The sequence below is a fragment of the Rhinatrema bivittatum genome, unplaced genomic scaffold, assembly GCF_901001135.1.
Source record: "Rhinatrema bivittatum unplaced genomic scaffold, aRhiBiv1.1, whole genome shotgun sequence".
NCBI lineage: Eukaryota > Metazoa > Chordata > Amphibia > Gymnophiona > Rhinatrematidae > Rhinatrema > Rhinatrema bivittatum.
In genome coordinates this window covers 225103-241302 of record NW_021820609.1, presented here as the reverse complement: position 1 = coordinate 241302, position 16200 = coordinate 225103, and the positions used below count along the sequence as shown (strand labels likewise).

Sequence of the window (16200 nt, the reverse complement as noted above, 5' to 3'; positions counted from 1 at the left end):
CATCCAATCTAATCGTTAGGGTCTTGCTAAACTAATGTTCTAGCTCAATAAGTTCTTCTTACGATGGCCATCCATCTTTCAACCATTCAGAGATGGGATCGCATGCTAGGTGCTCAACAGCATTGGTGGTATAGTGGTGAGCATGGCTGCCTTCCAAGCAGTTGACCTGGGTTCGATTCCCAGCCAATGCATCCGTTTAGACCTAAAAGCACAGTTTTAATAGAAGTCATCCTTTGCCATCAATTCTTTACCTGTGTTACTTACAAAGAATTTGTGAAGATTCTAAGAGTGAGAGAGAGAGAGAGAGTGTTTTATAAATGAAAGTTGGCTTTTCTCTTTTTCTTTCCTTTCTTTATTCTGTGCTCCTCTTTTCCTTCCACAAGAACATTAGATATGCCATACTGGGTCAGACCAAGGTTCCATCAATCCCACTATCCAGTTGCCAAAGTGGCCAATCCAAGACACAAGTACCTGGCAAGTTATTTGTCCTAAGTGACACACTGCTGCTCTGATTAACAAATAAAGGTACCTAATCAAATCAATCACACCACCTTAACACTTCTATTAGACAGACTGAGTGACTGAGTGATTCATTGTACTTACCCTATGGTTTTTCGAATGACATTGCCATGTCTGTCTCCTCCAAAGTATCAGTTCGGGCATTCGAAGGGTCATTTTCCCTTGGAGTGTGGGGTAGCATGGCCGAGCGGTCTAAGGTGCTGGATTAAGGTTCCAGTCTCTTCGGGGGCGTGGGTTCGAATCCCACTGCTGCCATTCTCACCCTTTTAAGAACACTTTGATTATTTATTTATTTAAAATCTTTTCTAAACCGTGGCTAAGATATACACCATTATCCCAGGACAAGCAGGATGCTAGTCCTCACATATGGGTGACGTCATCCACGGAGCCCTTAAGCGGGAAAACTTCTGGCAAGTTTCTAGAAGTTTTAAACTGGCTGCCTGAGGCTACTGAGCATGCTCGGCATGCCATGATATTCCCTGCCACAGGGGTCTCACTCCAGTCTTCTTTTTTCCGCGCTGCTAGCTGCATCGCGGTTTCCAGGAGCCTGTGAGTTACCTCACAACAATCTAAAAAATTTTTCAAACTTCTTCCCTTTACGGGTCTTACTCGGTTTGTCACCGGCTGGTGACAAACATCCTACTTTCTTCACGAAGAAGGAATCCGAAATCATCGACGGATGTCGACCGAAAAAACTTCCGGATTTAAAAAATGTCCGGCCTGCAACCGGACTATGTCCATCACCGACCCGCACGTCGAGTGCGTCCGTTGTTTGGGAGGAGACCACGACATCGCTTCTTGTGCCCAGTGTCAAGAAATGACGGCGAAAGGTAGGAAGCTTCGCCATGAAAAAATGGCTCAGATTTTTCAAATCAGAGCACCGACATCGCCATCGACCTCGACTAGATCTTCCCCGATAGGCGTATCGAAGAAGATACTTCTCAAGAAAAGAGTCCAACAAGGTTCGGGAGATGCTTCCTCGCCAACCCCGTCTGTGGCATCGTCCAGATCCGTTTCTGAGATTCGTACCAAACATAAACACCGGAGACATCACGCGATTCCTCCGTTGCCACCGCCGGAAGAACCGGTGGCTAAACAGCGGAAGTTGTCATCGACCTCGGTAATCCCTGCAGAGGAATCGACACCGTCGACATCCGTGACGGACTTAACAGCCTTGATTAAGAAGCTTGTCGCCGATGCCATGAAAGAAGCCATCCCGGCGGCATCTCCAACACCGGCCCTGGTAGGACCGATGCCGACCTACGGGTCGATGCCGACTCCTCAGTCGATGCCGGCCATCGGGCCGATGCCGATGACTCCATCGATGCCGACTACCGAGTCGATGCCTTCCTCGATATCGATGCCGGTGCCATCGTCCATATCGATGCCAGTGCCGATGCCAATGTCATCGTCCATACCGATGCCAATCTCGGTGCCGATGACTGCTGCAGCTCTATCAATGCCGATGGACGTGCCCAGCTGCTCTTCAACGATGCCTGCTGCTCGATCGATGTCAGCAGCCTCATCGTCGATGCAAATCGCACATCCTTCGATGGAATCGACTAATTTACATTCTTCAATGTCCACAAGTGCTTCCAGACCAATCTCCTCATTGATTCCCATCTCCATGTTCTCCTTTCTCACTACTTCACTTTCTACGGCTGCACAACCAGCTCCACATTATACCTTAGCTCCTTCTGCAGCTCAAAGCGGGGGAAAAAAGGCAGCAGGAAAATCCAAGCATCCAGAGATTCCCTCTGAGAAAAGACTACATGCTATCCTTACCAAAAGATATCATGATCTTTTATCTTCCTTGCCTTCATACCCTGCGGAAGAAAGTGATACCAGTGATGCGGTACCGGACATCCAGGATCCTTTACCAGGACCCTCTGGAGTTGCTCCATCTACAATTCCAAGCCATCCTTCATATCCTCAACCAGCGGATACATGGTCTGATACACAATCGGAGTATTCTTCAGAGGAATTTTTATCAGAAGGTACTCCGCCACAGACCAAGAAGCAATCCCCTCCTGAGGATTTGTCTTTTGCTTCTTTCGTTCAAGAAATGTCGGAATCCATCCCTTTTCAACTTCAGGCAGAGAAGGATGACAGACAGCAAACACTGGAGATTCTACAATTTGTAGATCCCCCAAAACATAACCTAGCAATTCCAGTACATGAAGTACTACTCCAACTTCAACAACGGATTTGGGAGCACCCATGTACAACACCGGGAGTTAATCGTAGAATTGATTCTACATATTTAGTCCAAGCAGCCCCAGGCTTTGAGAAGCCACAACTACCACACAGTTCATTAGTTGTGGAATCTGCGCAAAAGAAATCAAGAAGGTCCAGAACTCACGCTTCTATCCCTCCTGGGAAAGATAACAGATTCCTAGACCTTATGGGGCGTAAGATTTACCAGGGAGCGATGCTAAATTCGAAAATTGCTGCGTACCAACTGTATATGACGCAGCATCAAAGAAACCTGTGGAAGCAGATTGAGGAATTTCTACCCTCTCTCCCTCAACAGCAGCAGGAGGCAGCACAACAGATTGTGCAGAAAGGTCTGGATGCGGGCAAGCATGAGGTGCGAGCGGCGTATGACGCGTTTGAGACTTCTTCCAGAACGGCAGCTTCAGGCATCAGTGCTCGAAGATGGGCCTGGTTGAAGGCGTCGGACCTACGTCCAGAGGTCCAGGATAAACTAGTGGACTTGCCTTGCCTGGGCGACAACTTGTTCGGAACAAAAGTACAAGATGCCGTAACGCAGCTTAGAGAGCACTCTGAAACATTAAAGCAGCTCTCTACGTTGTCCCATGACACTCCTACTCACCCTGCCCGCAGGCCGCCACGGCGAGACACCAGACGACCTTTCTTTAGGCCGAGAAGGTATTACCCCCAGACCTCAAGACCACGCTCTACAAGGCCTCCACAGCGCCCTCAGCAGAGACAGCAGAGAGCTGCAAGGCCACAGCCTCCGCCCCAAACTGCTTCCACCTCTGGCTTTTGAAAGCAGTCCCGGAGAACAGAGCCAACCAAACCCCTTTCCAGAATTACCAGTAGGGGGAAGGATTTCCCACTTTTACAACGATTGGGAAAATATCACCACAGATCAATGGGTCTTATCCATAGTTCATCAGGGTTACCACCTAGACTTCACAGCTCCCCCGCAGGAGTTTCCACCACAAAACTCCTATCTCAAACACATCCCTCAATTACAAATGGAATTATCTACTCTTCTGAAAGCAAGAGCTGTGGAACACGTACCACACTCACAGAAGGGAAGAGGATTCTATTCCCGGTATTTCCTCATTCCAAAGAAAACCGGAGGACTTCGTCCCATTCTAGATCTCAGAAATCTCAACAAATTTCTAAGAAAAGAAAAATTCAGAATGGTATCCTTAGGCACCATTCTTCCTCTCATACAAAAGGGGGATTGGCTTTGTTCTCTGGATCTCCAAGACGCTTATACTCACATACCTATTTTCCCACCTCATCGCAAGTACCTAAGATTCAAGGTGGGACACCAGCATTTCCAATACAGAGTCCTACCATTCGGCCTAGCCTCCGCTCCCAGAGTATTCACAAAATGCCTAGCAGTAATAGCAGGACATTTGCACAAACAGGGTGTTCATGTCTTCCCTTATCTAGACGATTGGCTAATAAAAAGTCAATCTCAACAAGGGGCGCTTACTTCTCTACATTACACAATAAAGGTACTGCACAAACTGGGATTTCTCATCAATTATCAAAAATCCCACCTGCAACCATCTCATCTACTCCAATACATAGGAGCAGAATTAGACACAAACCTCGCACAAGCTTTTCTTCCAGAAGACCGTGCACAAACACTGTCCCAGTTGGCGTACTCCATGTCCACACAACCGCAAGTGACAGCTCATCAGTTTCTAATCTTACTAGGCCACATGGCATCAACGGTTCATGTCACTCCGATGGCACGACTTGCCATGCGACTTACCCAATGGACTCTTCGGTCGCAATGGATCCAAGCCATTCAACCACTTCATTCTCCCATCCAAGTAACCCACCAACTTCGCTCATCGCTAAACTGGTGGACAATCAAGGACAATTTACGCAAGGGCCTGCCTTTCCAAAAGCCGATCCCTCAGATAACGTTAACTACAGATGCATCCACCTTGGGATGGGGAGCTCATGTAAACTCTCTTCAAACTCAAGGAACTTGGACAAAACTCGAAGCCACATATCAAATCAATTTTCTGGAACTTCGAGCTATACGTTATGCGCTGCATGCGTTCAAGGACTGCCTTTCACACAAGACTGTGTTAATCCAAACAGACAATACGGTTGCCATGTGGTACATCAACAAACAGGGAGGTACGGGCTCGTATCTCCTTTGTCAAGAAGCTGCGCAAATTTGGGACTGGGCCTTGAATCACTCAATATTGCTACAGGCCACTTATCTAGCAGGAATTCAAAATGTGCTAGCAGACCGACTCAGTCGGCAATTCCAACCACACGAGTGGTCTCTGAATCCCTCGATAGCGACCAAGATATTCCAACGTTGGGGACAGCCAACAACAGACCTCTTTGCGTCGCACCTGAACCACAAGGTGACCAACTTCTGTTCCCTGCACAAACAGAAGCACCAACCAGCCGAGGACGCCTTTGCTCGCCCTTGGAACTCAGGCCTACTCTATGCATATCCTCCCATACCGCTTATCACCAAGACACTGGTGAAGCTACAACAGGACAAGGGGACCATGATACTCATAGCCCCATATTGGCCTCGACAGGTATGGTTTCCCACGCTGCTGGACCTTTCAGTCAGGGATCCAATACGTCTGGGAATAGCTCCCAATCTCATTACTCAGGATCAGGGTCGGTTGCGCCATCCCAACCTTCAGTCCCTATCCCTGACAGCATGGATGTTGAAAGCTTAATCTTACAACCACTCCATCTTTCAACAAATGTTTCCCAAGTGCTTATAGCTTCCCGCAAACCTTCCACGAGAAAAAATTACTCTTTCAAATGGAAACGGTTCACATTCTGGTGCAAGCAAAATCATACAGATCCTTTTACTTGCCCCACATCTACTCTTCTAGATTATTTGTACCATCTTTCAAACTCTGGTCTTCAGACATCGTCAATCAGAGTACATTTGAGTGCAATCTCCGCTTACCATAACAAGATAGGAGATGCACCTTTATCCACACAACCTCTCGTCAGTAGATTCATGAGAGGTCTAACACATCTTAATCCACCAATTCGGCCTCCAGCTACACAATGGGACCTGAATCTGGTTTTAACAGGACTAATGCGTTCTCCTTTCGAACCCATTGATTCCTGTGATCTTAAATTTCTCACATGGAAGACTATTTTCCTCATAGCCATCACATCAGCTAGAAGGGTTAGTGAGTTACAAGCACTTGTCACATATGAACCTTATACAAAGTTCCTCCATGACAGAGTGGTTCTCCGAACGCATCCGAAATTCCTTCCTAAGGTAGTTACGGAATTCCATTTAAATCAAACAATAGTCTTACCCACATTCTTTCCAAAGCCTCACTCTCACCAGGGGGAAAGAGCTTTGCACACTTTGGACTGCAAACGTGCGTTGTCCTATTACTTGAATCGCACTACGTCCCTCAGAACATCCAATCAGCTTTTTGTCTCTTATGACCCAAATAAGCCTGGTAGAGCAGTGGGAAAACATACTTTATCCAATTGGTTAGCAGACTGCATACAATTTTGCTATGCAAAAGCAGGCCTTCCTCTCCAAGGGCGAGTAAAGGCACACTCAGTAAGAGCAATGTCAACCTCGGTAGCACACTTTCGTTCAGTGCCAATCATTGACATTTGTAAAGCAGCAACATGGCGTTCTCTTCACACTTTTGCAGCTCATTACTGTTTGGACAAGGAAGGACGACAAGATTCAGCCTATGGACAATCTGTCTTAAAGAACTTGTTTCCAGCTTAATCCCAACTCCTTCTACATCCACTCTGCTGTGATCTTCGGCTGACTCATTTTCTTCAACAAAGCATCACTGCTACCTGACTCAGCCTCTAGCTTGCTAATCACCCATATGTGAGGACTAGCATCCTGCTTGTCCTGGGATAAAGCAAAATTGCTTACCTTGTAATAGGTGTTATCCCAGGACAGCAGGATGTAGTCCTCACGGAACCCACCCGCCACCCCGCGGAGTTCGGCATCAGACTTTATTAGTTTATTTTGCTAACGCTTATTGCTACATACAAGACTGGAGTGAGACCCCTGTGGCAGGGAATATCATGGCATGCCGAGCATGCTCAGTAGCCTCAGGCAGCCAGTTTAAAACTTCTAGAAACTTGCCAGAAGTTTTCCCGCTTAAGGGCTCCGTGGATGACGTCACCCATATGTGAGGACTACATCCTGCTGTCCTGGGATAACACCTATTACAAGGTAAGCAATTTTGCTTCGCAACGGTTAAAGGTTCGCTTACAGTATAACATAAAAGGGGCACAATAGTTGGGTAGTGTAAGTTTTGTCTAGGTGTACCATCGGTACTGTACATCGGTAATATTTATGTTTGTTATGAGCTTTAATAAAGTAATGTCATGTATGTTGTGAGATTATTGCTGTGTGCTTGTGGGTTTTTTTTGCATGTTCCTGTATGTTCTCTATTCTCCGGTCTCTTTAGAAAAGGCTTGTTTAAAGAGCCATGTTTTTAAGTTTTTCTTAAAGGTTTTGAGATCGTTTTGTGGTCTGATCTCAGGAGGCATTGTGTTCCATAATATGGGGCCTGCTAATGAGAAGGCCCTTTCTCTTACTTGTGATAGTTTTGCTGTCCTTACTGAGGGAATGGTTAGAAGTGCTTTATTTGCTGAGCGAAGGTTTCTTTGTGGAATGTGTACTCGTAATGCTGTGTTTAGCCAGTCTGCTTCTTTATCATGTATTAGTTTATATATGGTACATAATACTTTGTATTTAATCCTGTATTCAATGGGTAGCCAGTGTAATTTTGTCAAGTTTTCAGTTATATGGTCCCTTTTTCTTTTTCTGGTCAGTATTCTAGCTGCTGTGTTTTGTAATATTTGAAGTGGTCTTAATGTTGAATTCGGGAGTCCTAGTAAACGTGCATTGCAGTTGGGAGGGTTAAGCCGTCCTGTTGACAAAGGGGCACGGGGTGACCGCCAAAGTTGCTCGTGCACCACAAAACTTCCTGCCGCTGTGGGACCGATCCTCTCGGCTGCCTCCCTTGCCCGATATCATCCACCGAGGCAGGGCCCGAAATGTCCCCCGTCCCCCGCTATCACGCGTCACCCTGAGCCGGCCTTTCGTGATGATGTCCGGCTGGGGGAGACAGGCCCTCACTAACTCGCCATGCAAAACAAAGTTCCACTTCTGGTGTCACCTCAGTAACACAGACGCACAGACACCTTTCACTGCCAGAAACTTTGGCGACTCCCATAAAAGCCTGCAAAAAAGACACTCAGAACCTATACGGCAAACACACTAACTCCCAAAACCGAAGCAGCAGCGACCGTACCTGGGAAGGGACTGGACAAGCCAAACTCATCCCTCCTGAAACCCTAATCCACACCTCCTATTGGAAAATCGGGACATGCCAGACATATAAAACGGAAACCTTCATTGAAACATGACTGGTGTCAAAAAGGAGAAAATTCTAAACAAATGAATTAAAAACAAAATCCCAATAGGGACCAGATCCGTTTAAAGAAAGAGAGAAAAAAAAAAAAGCTTGACTAGTACCTACAAAGAATTTGTGAAGATTCTAAGAGTGAGAGAGAGAGAGAGAGTGTTTTATAAATGAAAGTTGGCTTTTCTCTTTTTCTTTCCTTTCTTTATTCTGTGCTCCTCTTTTCCTTCCACAAGAACATTAGATATGCCATACTGGGTCAGACCAAGGTTCCATCAATCCCACTATCCAGTTGCCAAAGTGGCCAATCCAATCCTACTTTTCATCTCCCTCCCTAAGCTGGATTCAAACTCATGGCCCCTGGAACTCAGAGGACCAAGCCCTCACTGACCCAGCCACCAGCACTCAGATGGAGAGGGCTAAAAAAAAAAAGTGCTGAGCCTTACCGACTAGAAAATATGGACCCGCAAACTTCAAACTAGGAAAACAGAGGACAGTGGCTGAAAGGAAATGCCAGACCAGCCTGATGTGCATGCACTGGGAAAAAGAAAAAGAAATGCATTGCCTCCCGAACTGAGCAAAATGCAAAGACAGAAGAAATGCACGTTCGCAGAGGAGACCTACGATCCTCTCTAAAAACTGCAAAGAAAACATTTTCAACCTTTTGTTTGTCATTAGTGAGATTTGATACTATGGAAAATAGGGTTCTAGGGTTGTTAGCACATTTTTCTATTTTATTGCTATAGTATTCTTTTTAACATTGAGGATTGTTTGTTTGTAAAAAGCTAGCTTATTATTATTATTTTAATTCATCACTCACCCCTTCGGTGTTCCCTTTCTGGGCACTGCTGCTTCTTGCCTTGCCTTGCCTTGTAATGAGTGCTCTTTGCAAAGAGGATATATATATATATATATATATATATATTCAGCCCATTTGTCTTTTAGATATAGATGAAAAAAATCATCATGGATTAATTCTGAGCTCATCTCCCAAGTCTAACCCAAATGAAACAGGGGCATGATCAGAGACTGAAATATTTCTAGTGAGGACTCCTGAACCCTTGGGAACAGCCTCTAGAGATTAAAAAATAATCCAGCCTCGAATAAAGTAAAATCTTGCTCCCCAGGGTTTCTCCAGATGTCTATTAACCCCGATTCCCTACAGAGAACATTGACTCTTTTACTCTCGTCTCCCTTTTTGGTTCTTTTACAGATTTACAATCACTCCTCATATATCTGGCACTATGTTAAGCTTACTGAGGAATTTAGATAGGGTAAGACCATCTAGTTATGGTCTTACCCTACAGAAAGTGGAGAGCTAATGTGAACATAAGAAATTGCCATACTGGGTCAGACCAAGGGTCCATCAAGCCCAGTATCCTGATTCCAACAGTGGACAATCCAAGTCACAAGTACCCAAACATTAGATAGATCACAAGCTACTATTGCTTATTAATTACTGTAATAGCAGTTTATGGATTTTAATCTCTAGGAACTAATCCAAATCTTTTTTAAACTCAGTAACACTAACTGCTGAAACCACATCCCCTGGCAATGAATTCCAGAGCTTAACTATGTGCTGAGTGAAAAAGAATTTTCTTCAATTTGTTTCATAGGAGCCACTTGCTAACTTCATGGAGTGCTCCCTGGGCCTGCGAGTAAATAACTGATTTACATTAACTTGTTCAAGTCCTTTCATGATTTTGGAGAAATTATAGCTAAGCTAAGCAATAAGTTCTTTCCTGCATTTGGTAATGACACAATACTTAGATTAAGAAATAGAAGTGCAGCCCGAGTGATCCATATCATTTAACTGGACAAACAACATTTCTTCACTTTTATATATCTCCCTTTGCCTACCGTCACTCATTCTCTCATTCACTCCTTCAATCCAACCAGGCATACAGACAGTCATTTTCCCCCAAGGGACCATTCCCCCCAGACTCTTCTCTTCTCTCTGGGGTGTGCCCAAAACATCTCCTTGTATTAAAATATTTTGATTGTGTGATAAACAGTACATTTGTTACTTATTCCAAGCTTGCTGTATGAACTCAAAACGGTAGCCTGACAGATTAAGACTTAGCATCTTCTTTCACTTCAGTGGGATCCCATTCGGATGAAATCCAAAAATAGCCGAGAAACATCAGGTTTCCATCCACAAGCTCTTTATTATCCCTGACACCTTATGAGGCATGCATGTGACATCAGGTTATTTAGAGCTCAAAAACAAGTGAAGCTCATCAAAAGGTTAATGAAATAGTGACTCTCCAGTGTCCACTCTGGAACGTAAACTCATGGGCAGCCATATCTGCGGGGTATCAGCAAGAATTAAACTCATTGACGGAAACACCACCTTGTATGAACTTCTAAACTGTGTTCCACTTTGGCTACTGTATCCTTAGAATAAAATTCTCCCATTAGTCAGAGATTCTCTAGGCATTAGGACCTTTGCTGCCATTGATTCAGGTGCTGAGCTTGGCGGTGGCTGTGGGGGCCCCCTCCGGGATCCCCAGAGCAGCCAAAAATGCTGTTGCCTCTGCTTTTGTTGTGAAAAACAAAACTCTGTTATGTTGTTCCTGGAGCTTAGCCGGGAAGAGCAGGGAAAATCTAATGCCCCTCCGATGTAGTTCTCTGCGTGATGGTGCCATTTCTCTTCTCTGTGCTGAGAAGTCATTATAAAGCAAACTTTTACTGCCCAGATATTCCACCTGCTCCTATGATGGTAAGCACTAAGGAGTTTTGTTTTATGGGAATGTCACGGTTGGACTGTAGTGGTATTATTACATCACAGAATAACACTACACAAATATAATTAAGATAGTTTACTTGATAAAAAATATAGTGAAAAAGCCAATTCATATAGCATTATAATGCAAATATAATAGAAATAGCATTAGCATATATATAATACAGATACTTTCCCTTACAGATCCTCATTGTGAGTCTAATGTACCCTTTAAGCCTGAGGAACACAGCGGTGCACTCTCTCACAGTGATTGTGGTCTTCCAGTGTTTCCAGGCCCAAATCTCAGGGAGACATTGCTCAACAAATTTATAGAGCTCTTCCTCCCTCATTGATTCAGACAGACTCATTATTTTAATATTATTGTCATGCTGGCTGAGGTGAGGGAACACCTCCTCAGGAGCAAGGCAGGACTGCAGGGCTGGACTGGGGTTTATCTTCTGTCTAGCCAGCCTCCTCCCCTGCAGGTTGAGCCCTTGGGTTCTGGGGTCAGTAGAGCTTGAATTCGGCTGCAGAAAATCATGCTTTAAGACAAGAGAGGATGGACAGGCTAGGTAAGGCTAGATAAGCTGGACGAGGCTGGGCATATACAGGCTGGAACTGAGGACTGGATACAGGTGCAGGAGGGTAGCAGAATACTGAGCAGAGGCTGGAGCTGGATACAGAGGCTGGAGCTGGATACAGAAACAGGCTGGGCAAGATACTGAACAGGGACTGGGACTAGATACAGAAACAGGCTGGGCAGGATACTGAGCTGGGGAGAATTGCTGGGCCAGAGGCAGCATGGATTCATCAGGGGAAGATCCTGTCAGACAAATCTGATTGACTTTTTTGACTGGGTGACTAGGGAATTGGATTTCAGCAACGCTTTTGATATGGTCCTGCACAGGAGGCTGGTGAATAAAATGAGAAGCTTAGGAGTGAGTGCCGAGGTGGTGGCCTGGATTGCAAACTGATTGATGGACAGAAGACAATGTGTGATGGTAAATGGAACTTACTCTGAAGAGAGAGCGGTGTTAAGTGGAGTTCCTCAAGGATCGGTGTTGGGACCAGTCCTGTTCAATATCTATGTGAGTGACTTAGCGGACGAGATAGAAGGTAAGGTTTGTCTTTTTGTGGATGACACTAAAGTCTGCAGCAGAGTGGACACGCTGGAAGGAATGGAGAGAATGAGACGGCATTTAAGGAAGCTGGAAGAATGGCCGAAGATATGGCAGCTGAGATTCAATGCCAAGAAGTGCAGAGTCATGCATATGGGGTGTGGAAATCCAAAAGAACTGTACTCGATGGGGGGTGAAGGGCTGATGTGCACAGAGCAGGAGAGAGACCATGGGGTGATAGTGTCTAACGATCTGAAATCTGGGAAACAATGTGACAAGGCAATAGCTAAAGCCAGAAGAATGCTGGACTGCATAGAGAGAGGAAAATTGAGTAAGAAAAGGGAAGTGATTATCCCCTTGTACAGGTCCTTGGTGAAGCCTCACCTGGAGTACTCAGCTCCGTTCTGGAGTCCGTATCTCCGAAGGGACAGAGACAGGATGGAGGCGGTCCAGAAAAGGGCGACCAAAAAGGTGGATGTCTTTATCGAATGACTTATGAGGAGAGATTGAAGAGTCTAAATATGAACACCCTGGAGGAAAGGAGGAACAGAGGTGATATGATACAGACTTTCAGATACTTGAAAGGTTTTAATGATCCAAAGACAACAACAAACCTTTTCCGTCGGAAAAAAATCAGCAGAACCAGGGGTCACGAGTTGAAGCTGCAGGGAGGAAGATTTAGAACCAATGTCAGGAGGTATTTTTTCACAGAGAAGGTGGTGGATGCCTGGAACGCCCTTCCGGAGAAAGTGGTGAAGACCAAAACTGTGAAGGACTTCAAAGGGGCATGGGATAAACACTATAGATCCATAAAGTCTAGAGGATGTGAATGTTGAGAGGATGGCTTGCGGGAAAGACGGCTACTACCTGGAGATAATACGCTTATTCAATAAACATACACATGGTTAATGCGACTCCGACTTTGCTCTGTGCTTCAACGACAAGAGGAAATGTGGAAAAAAGGATTTGCATTCACAAAAAAGCGGGGAGTAGCTTGCTTGTTACGGTGGTTACTACCCCAAACCAAATAAGCCTGATACTTCACTTGCAATGCATATCCAGCACAGCTCACTGCTTCAATGACAGGGGGAATGAAGAAAACAGGATTTTATATTCAGACAACAACCAACAAGGACTGAATTACATAATCTGAGAAAACAAATAAGTATGGGTGTAGCTTGCTTGTTATGGCAGTTACTACCCCAAACCAAATAAGCCTGATACTTCACTTTCAATGCATATCCAGCGTAGCTCACTGCTTCAACAGCAGGGGAGAATGAAGAAAAGAGGAATTTATATTCAGACAACAACCAACAAGGACTGAATTGCACAGGCTAGGTAAATAAATAAGCGTGGGAGTAGCTTGCTTATTACGACAGTTACTACCCCTAACCAATTAATCTAGATATTTCACTTAGATGCAGTTCCAGCACTGCTCTCTATATTAAAGGCGGGGGTGGAAGGGAAATAGAACCAAAAGGTTACTAAGGGCCAAGAGTAACAGATAAGTATGAGAGAAAAAAAAAGTGTGAAAGCTTGCTGGGCAGACTGGATGGGCCATTTGGTCTTCTTCTGCCGTCATTTCTATGTTTCTAAGATCTGGATGCAGACATAGCATGGGCAGGATAGCAGGCAGGAACTGACAGTAGATACAGACTGGGGCAAGAGAAGGCAATGGCAAGCCAGGGAATGGATACTAGGAACTGATCTGGGCAGGGCACAACAAGACCAGACAAGGACTAGACAAAGACAGCACATAAGAGAGAACATTGAGGACTAAAGACAGCAATGCGAAGGCCCATGGGCTGCTAGGCAAAAGGCTGGAGGCCATTATGAAAGGAGTGGCCTGGATAGGTCGCAAGGCAAGGTACAAGGTAAAAGCAGACCTGGAGGCCACGAGGCAAGGAAAGGCTTGAGAGGCCATACAGCAAGGTACAAGGTAAGAACTGGCTCGGATGCCACAAGGCAAGGTACAAGGTAGGAGCAGCCAGGTCAGAGAGCCAAGGGTGACTCCGTGAAGAGGCATGGATGGACTGGACAGACTGGCTTAAGTAGTGCAGGAACTGCTGAGTCAGGGGGTCAGTGATGAGGTCACTCAGGTAGCTGGGAGCAGTGCTCGCTGGAGCCTCTGCTGGTGGGAAGGCGTCATTGCAGGTAGAACCAGGACACAGTGAGGCTGCACAGCAGTGAAACCGTGACAATTATTTCTCCTATTTATATTTTCCTGATCTTTGATGATGTCTAGGAGAGTGGCATTTTCTTTCCTGGAGCTCAGTAATATGCTATTTGACCTCCCCAAACCTGTCATCTTGCACTGGTATGCACTGCTCCGCATTGCCCAGCCTTTTCATGTGACCTTCCAGGCACCTTTTTATTTCTTCCATGGTGGCTTCAGTTTTTATTAATCTTTCATCCAGCACCGTTGTTAAACTGTTTGAGATTTGCTGGAGCGCGTCCTCTGAAATGTTTGTGAGGGTCTTATCACCACCGTCGATCGCCGCCAGCTTCTTTTCCGTAGCTTTCTTCTCGCAGCTGTAATGAGGCATTTTTATGCTCATAACTGCACTCAAATCATATCATCGACCTGCTAGAGGCAGGCGTAAATGGCGAAAAAAAGGTGGCTCAGCGCACGCATGTTATAAAACCGGGTGTACGTTTGTGTGCGGGAGGTAGCGCGCACAAATGTACCCCGCACTCGCTGTTTCTAAAATCTGCCCTTTAGCGTGTTCTCTTAATTTGTTACTCTTCGCAAATTTAAGATCACCTTCTTTACTGTTGGTGAAAGTTGGTCTAGAAAGTGTTGCCACACATCTCTCATTCTGGCACTTTTTATCAGACTGAGCCTTTGCTGTAAGGAATTTGAACGATAATAATTAAATCATTCGAGATTAAAAAAAACCACTGAAGGATTTTCTTTTTTTGATCCAAGTGGATAAAATCACTTTTTTTTTTGCAATTATTTCTGCTTTATCCAGCCATAATTTCTGGGTTAAACTTATATTTGGAGCAGTCATATCATACGATAGTATTCCCTGGGATTTTTATTATAAAAAGCTACTGGATTACTCAAAGGATGAGAGGTAAAAAGAAGTTAGATTCAGCATTTCCATCTTTATTCATAAGAGGTTGAAGGAAAGTTTCAGTCCCCCGAGCTGAACCGTGTTTCACCACATGGGCTGCGTCGGGAGGGACTGAGGCCCAAGAAATCAACTGATAACAAAGCAAAGAAAGGTTAGAGGTATAGGATAAGGATCCATCAGAAACAACAAAAGAGCAAAAAAACAGCAAAGATTGTCTCTGGTAAATTAAAAAACATTTTGAACAAAAATTCATACTAAAACAAAGCAAATGAAGGGGCATAAACATGTAAAGGCATTTATAAAGTGTGACGTATGTAAAAATGAAAGGGGATAAGCATGAAAAAACATTTATAGTGTATGATGTGTAAATATGAATAATAAGATAAAGTAATAACAACTGAAGATGTGAGCAGACCTGAGGAGCATAATTAAATAGCAAACTATCTCATACAGAGGAGGGGGAGAGAAGGGGAGGGAGGAAGGGAAGGCAGGCGAGAGGGGACGGGGAGGGAAGAAGAGGAAAGAGAAAAAGAGGGGAGGAAATATAAACAAATCTATAAAAATGCAGAGCCATTTCAATGTAGCCTAACAAGGAAAGGAAAGGAAAGGAATACTATACTGAAGTCAGGAACTGTTTGCCAGGACATATCAAGCTGGAAAAGGCCACTAAAGAGATTTATACTAATTTTTACAGAGTGAGGGGGGGAGGGGGGAGCAAGGAGAGAAAGCAGGTAAGAAAGAAAGAAAAGTCCCTTATAGTGAATGTCCAGTACATAAGAGGAAAATAAAATCCATGCGCTGCAGGAACAAATCAAAAGAGGGGGCAGATTGAAGACAAAACAAAAATATTTCTAAAAAAAGAACCTGAGAAACAGGTAGCAGTCAGAGAAGTGGTCTTGGTGTTGTGTGAAGCCCCCTGCGGAGGGAAATCCGAAATGGAATGAAGCTGAATGGGGGAAGGGACACAGGAGACCTGATAAAAGAATAATTAGAAAAGGGAGCATGGAGAGGAGGGACTGATTGAACAAACAAGAAAGCAGGGCCAGGCAGCAAACCTTGCAGGCGTGAAAACAAAACCAGAAAACGGCAAATATTTAGCCAATTTTTAGCCAATTCAGGTGTTCAGAGCACGAAGA

General features: G+C 44.8%; 2 non-coding genes across 2 annotated transcripts; both read left to right on the top strand.

The window, feature by feature from the left end:
- Window positions 1–119: 119 nt before the first annotated feature.
- On the top strand, window positions 120–191 carry TRNAG-UCC. The gene has a single exon. It is a non-coding gene; the product is annotated as a tRNA-Gly (tRNA).
- Window positions 192–692: 501 nt separating this feature from the next.
- TRNAL-AAG lies at window positions 693–774 on the top strand. The gene has a single exon. It is a non-coding gene; the product is annotated as a tRNA-Leu (tRNA).
- Window positions 775–16200: the final 15426 nt, after the last annotated feature.